Source organism: Larus michahellis, chromosome Z (assembly GCF_964199755.1).
Source record: "Larus michahellis chromosome Z, bLarMic1.1, whole genome shotgun sequence".
In the NCBI taxonomy this organism is placed as follows: domain Eukaryota; kingdom Metazoa; phylum Chordata; class Aves; order Charadriiformes; family Laridae; genus Larus; species Larus michahellis.
This window is the reverse complement of record NC_133930.1, coordinates 15,929,656-15,944,109: the sequence shown is the minus strand read 5'-3', so window position 1 is coordinate 15,944,109 and position 14,454 is coordinate 15,929,656.

Genomic DNA, 14,454 nt, shown 5'->3' with positions numbered 1-14,454 from the left:
GTTTTGACTATATGCTTTCCCACTGATTTAAGAGTGTAAAGTATTTTCATTCAGTCCCAACATACATTATCTGGCCCTTTTATCTGTCCAGAGGCAGAGTAAGAAGCACTTATTCTTTTAATACTTTTGTTAAATGTTTGCAGTGTTCATTTTTTCCTCTGTGTTGCATTAAGCCAACAATAGTAAGTTTAATGTATGGTTTTCATTCAGACCGATATACTCAGTTACTGCACTCAAGGTGTTGAGCATTGCAATGATTTCTGATATCATAATTCAAAACTGAATTAACTCTTGTACATTTTTTTACTCCTCAGCTCCCAAACTATTTAGTATTAATGAGAAAATCTGATTCCCTTTGTGAACTTACCAATACAACATAAAGTGTTTGTGATGCTGGTCTTAGGGGAAAAAGTATGCAGATAGGCTTGGAATTGCCCAGTTACTAGCTTCTCTCTAATTTCCCCCTAACAGGGAAGAGGTCACAGAGTTTTTAGTAGCCAGCCAAGAAAGTTGCATCATAAACGTTTTAAAATGACAAATAAAATACCATTAATTGTGGCCTGTTTCTGTGAAACTGTAGTGATGCATCTACATCAAAACGGATTGAAATCATGCTTTGCTGTTCCTGTCTGGTGTTTTCAGGATACTTATATTATCAGAATATTTGCTCACTGTAGTTGAGTTGAAGGTACGTTGAAGATGTCATCATCCATTCTCATGATGAGATGCGCAGATGGGCTAAAAGTTCCATTATTTTTTTGTAAATTGTTTGTCAGCACACTGACTAGCTGCGTGTTAGGCATTTGATTTTTTTCTTATTTAAACAGAAAACTTTTTATGTGTTCCTCATTTCATTCTTCACTTCTGCTTTTTTAAGCAGCCTCAAATTCTGTTTGAACTGTCTATTCGTTCAGCTGTGTTCACGTCTCAGAGAGACCTGAACAGTGAGTAAACCTAATATAAAGTAATATGGGATAACAACTAGTATGAAGTAATACTGGATAACAACTACAAGCCCTGACTCAGAGTTTCTTGTTTCATTTTAAAGATTTATTATTTTTTCACCCTTTTTCTTAATTTTGGATATGTGTTTTTAACCCCTGAAACTGTCATTTTGGGTTATTCCTAGAAATAATGTTCATGCAATCAGTATAGGGAACAGGGGAGTTAAAACTAATCCAGATCGTGTCTCCTGTCTTCATATCACCAGCCTTAGTGCCATTTCTGAACTCCAGTGGGGCATGTGGTTTTGAGGAGAATTGCAGAGGGGCACGAAAGAAGAACTGCGTCCTAAATTTGTGCTTCATTTCCTCCATGTGCTTGAATTCAGCCTCCAGAAGTTTGTTTAGCAGAGCGCTCAGTAGAGGCAACAGAACTCTTGAGCACTAATGAGGTACAGAAAGATAAATACACTTCATAATAAATTTATGTTACTATCCACTCAGAACAAATTTTAAGGAGGCAAATGAAAATTAAATATTTATAAATAAAATGAACTGAATTGCAAAACAAATTTCAGTCTTTAAGAGGAAGGGGAAGCCTTCTGAAAGCTAAAACTGCTGTTACAGTAACCGTAAGGCTCGAATATTGCACAAGAGATTTAGACTGACAGCAGATGAACAGTTTAGGGAAATGAACAACTGAGCAGCTTTATTTCCAGTAGACATAATAGACTCAGCAGATTACGTGTGGAGATTATATCCACAGGATTGGAGGGATACTAAGGTGTGTAATTTTTTGAGTTTTAAGCCTTAATGAACCACATTTAAAAAGCACACTGAAAGACGCTGCTGCTGTTTTTTAGAAGGGAGCTCAGACTTTAGTATAATTTTTCTTCTCAGTAGGAATATACCCTTCCCTTGCTCTTTACTTTGCAACTTGCTCTTGCTATTTGATCTTCGACTTGTTCCTGAGACTTTGCTGTGGTGGCTGGATGCTTTCTTTTCACTAAAAATAACTTGCAGTTTAAGAAAAGTTTAACAAAGAAATCACTTGATGTCCTTCTGAAATCTGCATTTCCGAAAGTTTTATCTTGTTGATTTACACTGATGACTTAAGCCTTTCAGCTTTAGATTGTTGAAAGGCAGACCTTTGTGTCCATAGAGATTAGATTGCAGAAAACTAACCAATATGGTGCTTTTCACCCAAATAATGACTCTATGCAGATCTTTACAGATCTATACTTCTTGATCTATACTGTAGGGATTGATAGCAATGATAATCTACTTTGCAATATAATTAGCTCAGGATGACAGACTGAAAAAGTATCTGAAAGGAAATTCATTGCGTCTTTTCCGTATGGCCTTTCAAATGATGCAGTGAAAGAAAGAGACACATTTTGAAATAACTCTTCTGCTAGGTAGCATCAGCTTTGCTTTCCAAGAATCTTTTCCTGGTAGTCCAGCATTTCCCTCTTTCTCTCTTGAGTCAGAGGACTACCCATTTCGCCACTTCCTTGGTAATTATAAGGTCCTCCCACAAGTTTCTTTGTCCTTTTACTTCCGAGTAATGCCTTCTCTCTTGCTCTTTTTATTTTTCTTTCCTTTTTTTTTTTTTTGGTGTCGAAAATATCTTAGTTTGTCAGGGGCTCCTGTGAACACTGACTTCTCTTGGGTTTGCCTCATGTCTCTGGTATCCCTGATCATCTGGATCTCCATTCTCCTGGACTCTGTAAAGCAGGAAAAATCCCTAGAGATTTTTGGTTTTGTTTTGTTTTTTTTTCCATTTTCAGGTTTGCAAATGCAGATCTGCTCCTATTGCCACAATACTTGGTAATGTAAAGATTTTCTATCTATACACTGCTTATAGTAGCTTTTGTTTGAAAAACAGTACTGCTGTGGATTTTTTTCAAAGTTACACCTTCCTGAATGAGACTTGAACAGATGAAAAAGATGGATTGCTAAGACTTTTTGTGTGCCATGAGTTAATTTCTGGCATTAAAATCATGAGACAGATACTCCCAAGAGAACTGGAGAACATACAGTTTTAAACACTCAGTAATCATATTTCTAGGATAAAGTATTTCTTTTAAAATCCAGTATAGTTACCAGATTAAGTATGCCATTTGTCTATAACCAGTGCAACGCTGGAAGAGAAGTGAAAGCAACCAAATTGACTAAGGTGGGATTGTCATTTTAATTGCATAATGTTGAACATGTGTGAGTAGGAGACACAAAAAGAAGAGGAGGGATGTCAGAGGCTCACGGATGGAAGTTCCCATGTAAGAGTGCCAGCTATTTCAGGGGCTATATTGTTTTGAGCGTGTGAATCCGGACTAATTCAACTGGGAAAGAGCACATCTATCTAAAACAGCAATACTGAGACCCAGGAATAAAAGCAGGTTTCAGATATATGTTTTAAGAGATAATACTAATACCTTATATGTTTGCTGGCAGCTAGAGACTTCTTGTGCTGGAGAATGGACAGTGAGGGTACAGGGCAGGGGCTAAAGTCTTCCTATAAAAGCCTTCCTTCAAGAACTTTATGCCAGCATTGGTCTCGGTGCGCTGTGGTCTCATGGTTGTCTAGTATGCTTGAAGGCTTAAATTTTGTAATTTTTCCTTTGGCAAAGCTACCTGTATGTCCTTGGCATTAACAAAGCAGCGTATAGCATTTTTTTCTGTATTTTCTCAGCCACCCTCATACTGATTTACTCAGACAGATTATTTTCAGTACTTTCTGATGTATAACATTTTTGTTTGTACCAAAGGTATGGAGTTACTTGCAAAAAATAATCCATGGAGATTGCCTCATTATGCTTAGAAATCCTGCAGGACCAGCTTTTAGGGTTTTCAAATTTAGGAACTAATAATACTACAAATAATTAAAGTTCTAATAAAATAAAATAATGGAACAACTCAGCAGGGATTTAGAAATTCTATACAGTAGTCATTAAGTGTTTTTTTTTTTTTTTCTGCAGCTTTCAGGCTCCATAACTGTCAATTCTGTAGAAGAAATCTGAAGTTGTTTTAAATTGTTATCCAGAAACTCTAAGGTGGAGCTCAGTTGCACATGAAGGTTATGAATTTAGTTTCTGAAATTTTAAAGATGGGTCTAGCTGGCTGCACTAATGCATAAAGTCAAGGACAAAAGCATCTTACATTTTGAGGCTCACTTTCTTGTTTGCGTCTTCACTGGAAAAAAGTTTTGCAAATACAATTGCATGGTATGTAATAAAGAAGCTCGCTCCACAAGCACTGTGGGAAAAATCTCATAACCATGCTCTGTAGACTGCAGAGAAAATAGAGACATTTAAGCAGGTTTCATATAATTTCACTAGTCTTATAATGTTGTCTAGGTTTCTTCTGTAATGAAGGGGCAGTCTGGAACTGCCTCCTATTTTAAGCTAGATTTTTATCACCATTTTAAGTGAAACTGGGTGCAGACTGCTTTTCTCCATATACTGTTGTGTTGTTTTGTTTTGTTTTGTTTTTTCGTAGGTGTTTGTTGACTCACTCTGGGTTTTATGTTTCTGAAAGATTCTTGCCTGGAGTGCTTTCACCTGAATTTGGAGGTTAATTTTCACCTTGTTCTATTTCCTGATCTCATTGAATGAGGACATACGAAGGCCAATATGTGTGTTCCTTTGCAGGCGGAAGGAACCTGAGCAGCAGCACCCTGAGTTTAAGAGCATTTCAGGTGCCACAGACACCTCCCCTGAGAGCATGTAGAGCTGTCCTCTGTGGGTGCCTGTCTGTCTCCTCTGACCAGAGAGGGAATCTTTGTAGCTTTCTGAAACAATATGCTTTATTCTTAAATGGTAAAATCACACGTGATCAATCCTGCTCCCAAATTCTGTATTTTAATGCATGGTACTATGTAAGAGACAACTTGCGGTAGGATATGGGTAGAGCAGATACCTGTAAGAAAACAGCATTAATTTAAAAATCAATTTCCATGACATTTTCTAAACTTGCTGTTGTTATAAAAAGCACAAGATGTTAAAAACAACTGTATAGAAAAAATGTTTTTATTCTCTGTTTAGTTGGGAGGTTCCTCTTTTTCTCTTCTCTGTTGGGAGGGTTTCTTTTTTATATTTAGAGTTCTTTGTGAGGGGTCAGTTGCGATGTTTCTGTTTTATAGTCAGTTACACAGTAGTTCTGCTGGTCTCTCTTGGCTGAAAAATACTATTCACAATACAAAGCAGTCATAAGGAATATAGTTGGACTTCAGCGAAATAAGAATCTGCTTTTACTGTCACATCTACTGATGAGTATCACTTGTTGCTTGCAACTTTATTCTATAAACTAACCCTACTGAGTTGCAACAATAAACTCAATTGAATCAGCTGAAAGCACTATATTTATAGAAATCTGTTTGATTAATTTCATTCTTATGTAATTTGATTTATCTTTTAAAAAATCATGTTGCGCAAACGAAATTATGATTTTATTGTAATTTAAGCTTCCTTCCAATGAAACTGTGAAGAATGGATTTGATTCTGCAAACTGCTACCCATGTGAATAACACCATGAAATTAACAGAAAATTTGTGTCAAACTTCGTATTGAGCCTGTAGTCTCTGTCTTTGAAGTATTAATGCTGAATTCAGTGCCTTTAGTATTACTGTCTTTGGGTTTAATTGTGAAAACACTACACCAAGTTAGTGCAGATATCTGTAACTCCTGGTTTTGCCTGAGTCTCTTTGAGTTTCTTATTGTTGTTTTCCCACTGAATTTGGTTTCTTTTCCCGTCTGGATACTTTTTCTTTTAATTTTTCCCCAGGAGCTTTCAGAAATCTGCAAGATATGTGAAGAAAATAGAAGGAGAAGTTGTGTGTTTCTTTTCTGCAATGTGTTTGTCCAAGAAGAATTTGCAAACAATCTTTTTTTCAGTGGAAAAAATACTTTTTTGACCATAGTAGGAAGGTGATAGTGCCTCAGTCACTGTGACTAAAACAGCATTATACGGTATTCATTTGCAAGAAAACCCGGCTTTTTTTCTTATACTGTGAGCAGTATAAAGATACTACTCATTAGTCAGTGGCTGGGACTGAGTTTCAGCTTTAGCTTGCAAGCCTATTCCAAGGAACAGAAAAGGAATAGACTGGGCAACTTTCTGTATGGACATTTCTTCTGGCCGGATGTTTTTTTACCATGGAGGTAAACTCTCTGTGTGTGCTTTGGCTCTTGTTTTCAACTACTTATTCTGGAGAAACAAAATAAAGGAAAAACAGAGGCTTAAAGATGCATGCTTTTGACCTGAAGACAGCTACTACCGAGCTTCCAATTTTCACCGTACTAAAGAACAAAGAGACTTCATTGGGTAATAAAATGAAATAATGGAAAATGAGTCTGTGAAGTTAAAATAATGGTAGTGATACAACAGTGTGAGGACTATGCCAAGGCACAAAGGGATGATTTGTTCTTAGTTTTTGTTTCCAGTGTCCTCTGTTATTAAACACATCTCACCAAAACATTATCTCAGTATCAGAAGACAATATTCTTAATGTGTGTCCCGCATGTGGTAATGCTGATTCAAATCTTTCTTGTCCAAACTCTTAACAAACTTATACTGGCTCGGCAAAAATCACATTTTCTGAAACTTACCTACAAAACCTGAATTCTTGTTCAATATCAGCTGGGCCAATTTACTGTTGCCATTTAGACTGAATTTATTCATTCGTGTGAAATTGCATTGATTCAAATGGGACTAAAGTGTGTGTGACTGTTCTGTGGAAGAAAGAAGGAATTTTCTTAGTCGTTTTTTTGATAGTGGAAAATCTGTCTGCTTCATTCTATGCCTTTTAAGAAGGTAAGTTCATTAAATCCCAGAGTGAATTACCATTTTGTGCCTTACGACATTTGTATGTGTGATCATTGCAAGACAGTTGTTCCAGCAACGGCTATTTTCATCTCAAGATGCAAAAACATTTATAGTTAAGGAGATCTTTTCTGCCTGCATTACATCCATGAAGCTACAACTGCATTTTCAAAATCTTAGTTTTTGAAGCTCTTATCTTCTTGTTTATCTGTGATGTGTTAGCAACCATTGTCTGTGCTATCTTTCTATTTCTGATGGCAGGTAGAAATATCTTTACAAAAAAATGTTTGAAAGCCTGGTTTTACTGAAGTCAGCAGCTGCTACAGCTGTTAACTGTAATGGGACCAAGATTTCGACATCAGCATCCTCTTGGAAGAGGATTCCCACGTAGAACAAAACCATCTTAAAATTCTTCTTCAGAATGAATTTTACTAGGGATCAGCACAAGGACTTAAGTGGAACATAAAGATAACAGTTAAGTCAGGCTCTGGACCTGAACATTCCAGAGATATATTTCGTCCTCTTTGAGCTGCATGGCAACATTCTTGATATGTACTTCTCTTGTTTATAAACCATTCTAGCACATGATAAATATGGAAAATGCTGCATAGAAGAAAATATTATTGTTGCTGTTTTAGAAATAAACTATCGACATTCATCTCTAGCTTAAATTATATGATTTCCATGATTGCCTTTGGTGGGCTCAGTTATGATTAGGGTATTTGTCATCGATCTCCTTTACTGGGTAAATGCCATTTGTGGCTGGTAACATTCTTAGCGGTACAAAAGTATACAAATCATTGAATATGTTTATATCTAGCAGGACTATATTTTTTTTTTCCATTTTTAATGCGCTATTTTGAGACAAAGTGGTATTACTAGATTATTGTTTCACTTGACAGCTGTGTTGCTTCAAATTTTTCTTTTAATAGCTTGGACTGAGGATGAGTGTCCCCATACTAAACGAGTTAGATGAATACAATAAAGAAGGAATTAGTTTAATGTAAGTAATATGAATGTATTTTGATGGCCCCACTTGTTTGGTCAACAGCTTTTTATTAGCATCATTGTTTCATTGGTGTTTCATTTTGGAGAACTGCTATGGAAAGAAGATTGCTGAATAAAGCCCATACAAGCATCAGGTGTATAAACTTTGCACTTGACTCGGACAAGTCTGCTGTTTGTTCCATTTTCCTTTTATAGCAAATGTTTCTTGTGAGCAAAACAAATGTCTTTGTAAGCTTTGATTCAACAAACACAGCTGGTGTTTGCATCCTTGAAGTCACTTGAGTTGCCTATTATCTTAAAGTAAGTACATATGGGTTCTGCTAGGTTGAAGCCCTAGAAACATGTCTGAATTTCCCCATCATCCCTTCTCCATTTTCATTATGTTCCACAATTTCTGTAAGTCTACATTTGAGGAAGAGCGCTATAGCCTTGGATCTTCCCTCTGGTTCCGTCACCCTCAGCAAGAAGTCTTTGCATCAGCCTTCCTGCAAATGTAGTTGAATGTATTCATGCACTGAGGGAAATGTGATCATGGAAATGGAAAACAATGTATAGATGGACCAGACTAATTAATTAATAGATTAAGATTTTTTCATCCTTAGAAGTTGGAAAGAACAAAATAACATCAGAAAATTTTTTTGGTTTTGTTTTTTAATTAATGACAGGCAGAAAGGTGGATTAAGTTTATGTCTATACAAATCTATATTGTGATGTAAGAATAAAATTCCCTGTTGCTTAGAGAATGTATATAAGAGCTATGGATTGTTAAAGAGAGGTTTTGCACCCAGAAGGTGGATTGGTTTTGGATATCAGCATTTAACTTAGTGTTCCCAAAATAGCAGAATCTTATGCAGGAAATGAATTAAAAATATCACTTACAATATGAAGATGTGTAGAGTTATTTTGGAGTGGGTAGATTTCCTGTGGTCTTTTACATACTAACTGCAGTAAAATAAGCACTTTTATTTTCTGTTTATGAAATTATAGCTCATGCAGTTGTATTTCTATGAGTAAGATTTATGGTTAAAAGTAATAAAAAGTGCAGACCAAACTGAGTCATAGCATTCCCTGTAGGGAACAGTACCTTGTAGTGTGGATAGTACCATTGTCATCAATGGGACTATTCAGTCTCGGGAAGCATTGTGCAGATGGACTTTGCAATAGTCAGATCCATCGGAATTTGTTCAAGGGGAGTATTTTAACATTTATTTCCAGCAAAATTAAACTGTCCCACACTGAGAGGTATATTATGTAAGTTATTTTTTTTTCTGTGCAGCTTGATGGTGTGCTCACCTGTTTATGTCAGAAATTCTGTGTGTACGTATCGGCAATTTCATCAGAGTTCATTCAGTAGCTGTACGTTCACCCAGAGCCTTTATGAGCATAACACAATATTAATTCAAACAACCTCAAAACTGAAACAAGTTTCTGCATGATCTTTCTCCCTTTTCATGGGTGAGCTCAGACCTACTTTCTTGTGTAATGGATCAAAGTGATCTATTGTTGCATTGGAATACTTTAAGTGGTGAGTGTAGCTCCTGAATATCAATATTAATCAGTCACCAACATGAATCCATACAGTCTGTGTGTGGAAGAGCAAACTGTACAGTGCCTCTGGAATGGAATATTATCATTTTCATATAGTTTTTGATCTGATCTGTTCAAATCCTTTAGGTTACCAATGTTGTGACATGTGAATAAACAATACTTCCTATTTTCTTTTCAAGAAAGCAGTGGGACATCACTTGTAATCCAGGGTCAAGTATTGTTACAGGAGAAGCTGACGTTAAGGTTTGCATTGGTGTTCATGGAGCAGGATTAGGCCCTCAACTACCAGAATGTGGCTGTCATTGCACTGGGTGAATCTTTCACCTGTGGTGTCGGCTTTGAACTTGTGTCACACAAACCTCCAGTAACTGAACTGGCTGATGTTGCTGATGCCTCACCTTGTTTGCTTTACGGGGGACCCACTCATACAAAGCTCTAAGGAGTACTGGAACTAGGAATGAGGTGTTCTCCTAGACAGGAGCTCTGCCTTTTAAACTCCTACCCAGCTTCTTTGAATCTAATAGTAATCTGGGTGGATGAATGTTTTCCAGCCTTTGCTATTCCAAAATAATACAAAAAATTGAGGACAGTAACATGGAGAGGAGAAACAAGGGGTGTGTACTAAAATATGTAATAAGTATACATTTCTGAATTAGGGGAATATAAACACTTGCAGAATCCCGAACAAGTGAATATTGTTGCTACTAGCTTTTATGGCAAATTTCCTGTTGATTCATTAGGGCCAGGAATTTACCTTGAAACAGAAGTTGAGGTTGAGGTGGAGAGAGAGATTAATTGGCAGTAACTGTACTTGTCAGCAGTGAAAGTGTAAATGCATTTTCTAATGCACACTATTATCTGGAATATATGGTATGCTGTGGTAGCACAGCATGTGCCATATGCCTCACCCTTTCATGTTACTCCCCCACATTTTTAATGACTTGTTCTGTATATTAAGTGTGGAAACTATTCCAACAGTGAGACTGGCACATTCTTTACACAGCTGAATTGACACGTCTGAAGCTGCCTCTGGCTACTGCTTATAGACTGCCTTGCCTTTCTTTCATGGAGAATATTTTTTGCCTAATTTTAGTCATGCAAATCCTGCAGTGTGATGTTGTCATAAGTCCTTGCACAGCAGAAGGCGGCAGTCTGCCTTCTTCTCCATATATGGCTTTTATGTTGTTGCCATGTACCGGCTCTGATGTCACCTGAATATCACATGCGTTTCATTTTGTGTGAACTAAGCGCATTAGAGGGGAAGAAAAAGGTTTTCTGCCAGAGGGAAAAATATGTATCCACCTGGGGCTTATGTAATGGCAGTAATGAAAAATAATAATAATGAATTGTATTTTATTTGATGTTCCTCCTGTAGTAAAGAAAAAAATCACCAAAACTTTAAAAAAAACCACAGCTCATCAGGTGCTGGTAATCAGGGGCAGGGGTCCAGGAGCTGCTTTAGGCTAGCAAGCAGTACTAGGGCATCTGCCCGGTGCTATAACTGGGTCTTCTCTGCTGCTGCATTGACGGAATAGCTGCCGCTGTGCTCTGGGCCAGGCAGCTGACCCTCTCCCAGATAATTCCTGGGCAGGATTTGGGAGCCGGCACTGCCAAACATCCATTCCTAGGTTGTGCCTTCTCTGTTTTGCAGTCTAAGGCACTTTAGTAGTAGAGACCCAATCAGTTCATTGCCGGTTGGCATCAGTGTCAGAAAATGGACCTGGCCGCATTTGCTTTGCCAAATACATACATAATACATGTGTACACAAACAAACAAACACACATATATAGCGAAGGAATCTTAGTCGTATCATGAGGAGATCTGCAAATCTGCATACGCAGTTAGCAATTTATTTTGAATATCAGTGGGACCTAAAAGTGTAACTCCTGTTAGTGTCCCTGAAAGTTGTGCCTAAAATACTCTTTTATGCACATTTTGACGTCTTAGTTTTCTAAGTGCCTTTGTTGAGCATCAAACTGCAGTCACTCTTAGAGCCAATTTCTGGACTGAGTTCCTGTTTTCCCACTTGTTTATAACATGTTAACACAGTTTTAAAGCTTGTAATTTTGCCTTTTCTGAGGCCTGTGCCAGCACACCTTTGTTGTTATGCAGATATATGCCATTTTAAACAAAGCATAATTTATTATGTTTTCACCTTAAATAGGTTAGTTAATGCTATGAGAGGCCTAGAATGAGCTTCCTTACCTAAGCTTGTCCTCTGCCAGTTGCCTATTCACATCTCTGCCTTAGTAAATCTAGTTATTTTCCCTATTTATCTAGATTTTATAGTTGTGTTCAGGGCATCCTTCTTCTTCCGTGGTCAGTAACTTTAGTTTAGCATTTCTATCATTCTTAAACTCAACTTTGATGAATGGATTTTGATAATCACTTATAAACTCCTTTTCACTGCATCTTTCCAGTGGTGGTGTGCCATTTCCTAATGGTTTCTGTCTTGGCTGTCTCCATTGCTGATGTACAATGCACTTCACTCCTTCGTCTCCCAGAGACGGCGGGAAGGGTCCGGAATAAGATCAGTTTTGTGGTTGGTTTAGTTCAGCAAGCTGCAGTCAACTCTGGCCCTTGCCAGGTAGCTGAGGAAGTACAAGAAATTGCTTGTAAAGCAGAGGGTAATCTGCCTCCTAGATTTGGCTTACTCCTTATCCCTAATTGGTTTACCGTTCCATCCAAATTTTGTTAGCACTCCGTAGTTCTTTAATTTATTTTTTTTTAATTGCTTAATAACATATAGAAAGAATATGACTGACGTATAAGTACTTGGCTTTAATCACATTTATGCATTATACAGATTAATTATTTGTTCCATGTGAAGTATGTCCTTTTTTGTTTTAAATTTGTACTGTTTTCATGTCAATTAACAACCTCATTCTTGTGCCATGAGGCAGAGGGAAGGAAAACCTGTATTTGCTTTCTCCATACTTCACCATAGTGCACAGTTGTCACTGACAGTCTGTTCCTTTCAGAAGGTAAGTAATTTTTTTTTCATCCTTTCTGATTGTTGTATGTGAGGTTTCCAGCCCTTTGATCATTTGCATTGCTTTTCTCTGATTCCTGCCTAGTTCTGCAGTATCCTTTTTGAGACTGGGTAATCAGAAGCACATACAGCATTCCAGATGAGACTCCACCACTGATTTATATCATGGCATTACAATACTTTCTGTATTATTCACCATCCTATTTCTTATCCTTCAAAACATCATGTCTGCTTTTTTACCACAGCTCAGCATTGAGCTGAGGCCTTTAATGAGTTTTCTACAGTGATACCAGACTATTTTTCCAAGTTCACACAGTTAATTTAGGATGATGAAAGTATGCTCTTCCTTTTTTCTTCTGTCCAATGTGGGTTATTTTGTATGTACTAACATTGGGTTTCATTTGCCATTTTGGTGATTACTTTGGTTTCTCTTGTAAACTTCTCAAGTCCTGTCTGGACTTGACCACCCTAAATAACTTTGAAGCACCTGCAGTTTTTTTCTTGCTTGCTACTCAGCCTTTGTTCCAGTTTTGTTTCAGTTATGCTTAAAAAGAAACAAACAGCTTGATCTTGTACTGGTCAACTTACTTTTTCAGTAAAGAAAATTGGCTACTTGTTACTGCACTTTTATTTCTGTATTTTAGACAATTTTGATTTATGACAATACTTCACTGCTCACATACTTAGTATGCTGTTTCTCTGCTGAGGAAAGGACTTCATTGAAGTCTGTTTTTATTTTTTTTTTTTTAATTAAGGTTCCAATCAGCTCATGCATTCTGTGCTCTATTGATTTGTAACACATGAACTCCTAGTTTCTCAGACTGTTGCTGAATAAATCTCCTTCTCCACTTATCACCCCTTTCTCATATTTTTCAGTGGTGAAAAGAGGTCTTGAGTTCTTGCAGTTTAGTAGCAGAGTGACAGTCATAGGAGACAGGGCAAAGTATGGTAAATAATGTGTCATTCACATAGTTTAACCTATTTTTAAGGACCTCTGATGATGCCTCTCAAGCCATTTGTGTCAGACCTTAACCTGTCCTGTCACAAAGTTTTCATGAGCATTTTAAGGCTTTCCAGTTACTTAAACCTGATCACTTCTTCAGAAACTTAAAACAATGGCTTCTTTGCCTGTCCATCAAAGACATGGAGGACAGATGATTTCCTCTTTTTTCCATTATCAGAGTACCTGTAGTTTGGTTTTAGATTTTACCTTCACTCTTTTCTTCTTTAGGGTAAACATTCTCAATCTTTTTTTCACAGATCATGCTATCTATGTTTCTAATGAGCACTGTTACCATGCTGTACCATTTCCAGTTCATATACAGCTTCTGTAAAATGCAGTTCCACAGACTGGACAAAGCTGAGGCTTTTCCAACGCTGAGGAGAGCCAAAAGAGGTGGTCGCATAAAGCTCATCTTAGGAAGGCAGTTTCAAGCATCAGAAAGCAAAACCATTGTTGAGTACCAAAGAGCAGGAGAGCCCCAAATCTGCTGTTTGTTCCACTGACGCTTGCAGTATTGATGTTCCCAGATACCTGTCATCAGCTGACATCTTTGAAACACAATTTGTTTCCTGGGACTTTGCTGATCAGGAATGAAAAGTGTGCTTGCTGGGTAGAGGGGGCACAAATAGCCTCAGCAAGTTTGGCTTTGCTTGCTTTTATTTGGCATTCCACATTATGATTTTCTTAAGCATCCCAGCTGCTGTTTTCATTGTTGAAATATGACTACAGTATCATTCTACACAGTGCTAAAGAGTCTGTGAGAAGCCTTTGCTAGCTGTGTTGGGTTTTCAACAGCTTTCAAGGGTGAGATTATGAAAAAGTATGAGTCTATTTTTATGTTCTTGGTGGGAAGATTCTTTGTGCATTTTGTTTGGGAGGTGATGAGGGTAGAGAAGAAAAATCTTTGGCCCATACCTTCACTTGTGTAAATTACCTGCTCTAAACTTTTTTCAACTTTTTCATAAATAACAAGACTACAGTTATTGACAAACCTGCTATATCTTTGTATAGAAATGCAGGAAAAATGTGAAAAATATAGCAATTACTTTACAGAACCCACATAATTAAGTTTGCCTTTGAAGAGAAGTGGGCAAATTGTGGTACAGAAAGCTGTTTTTATGCGGTACAGATCAGAAGGAAG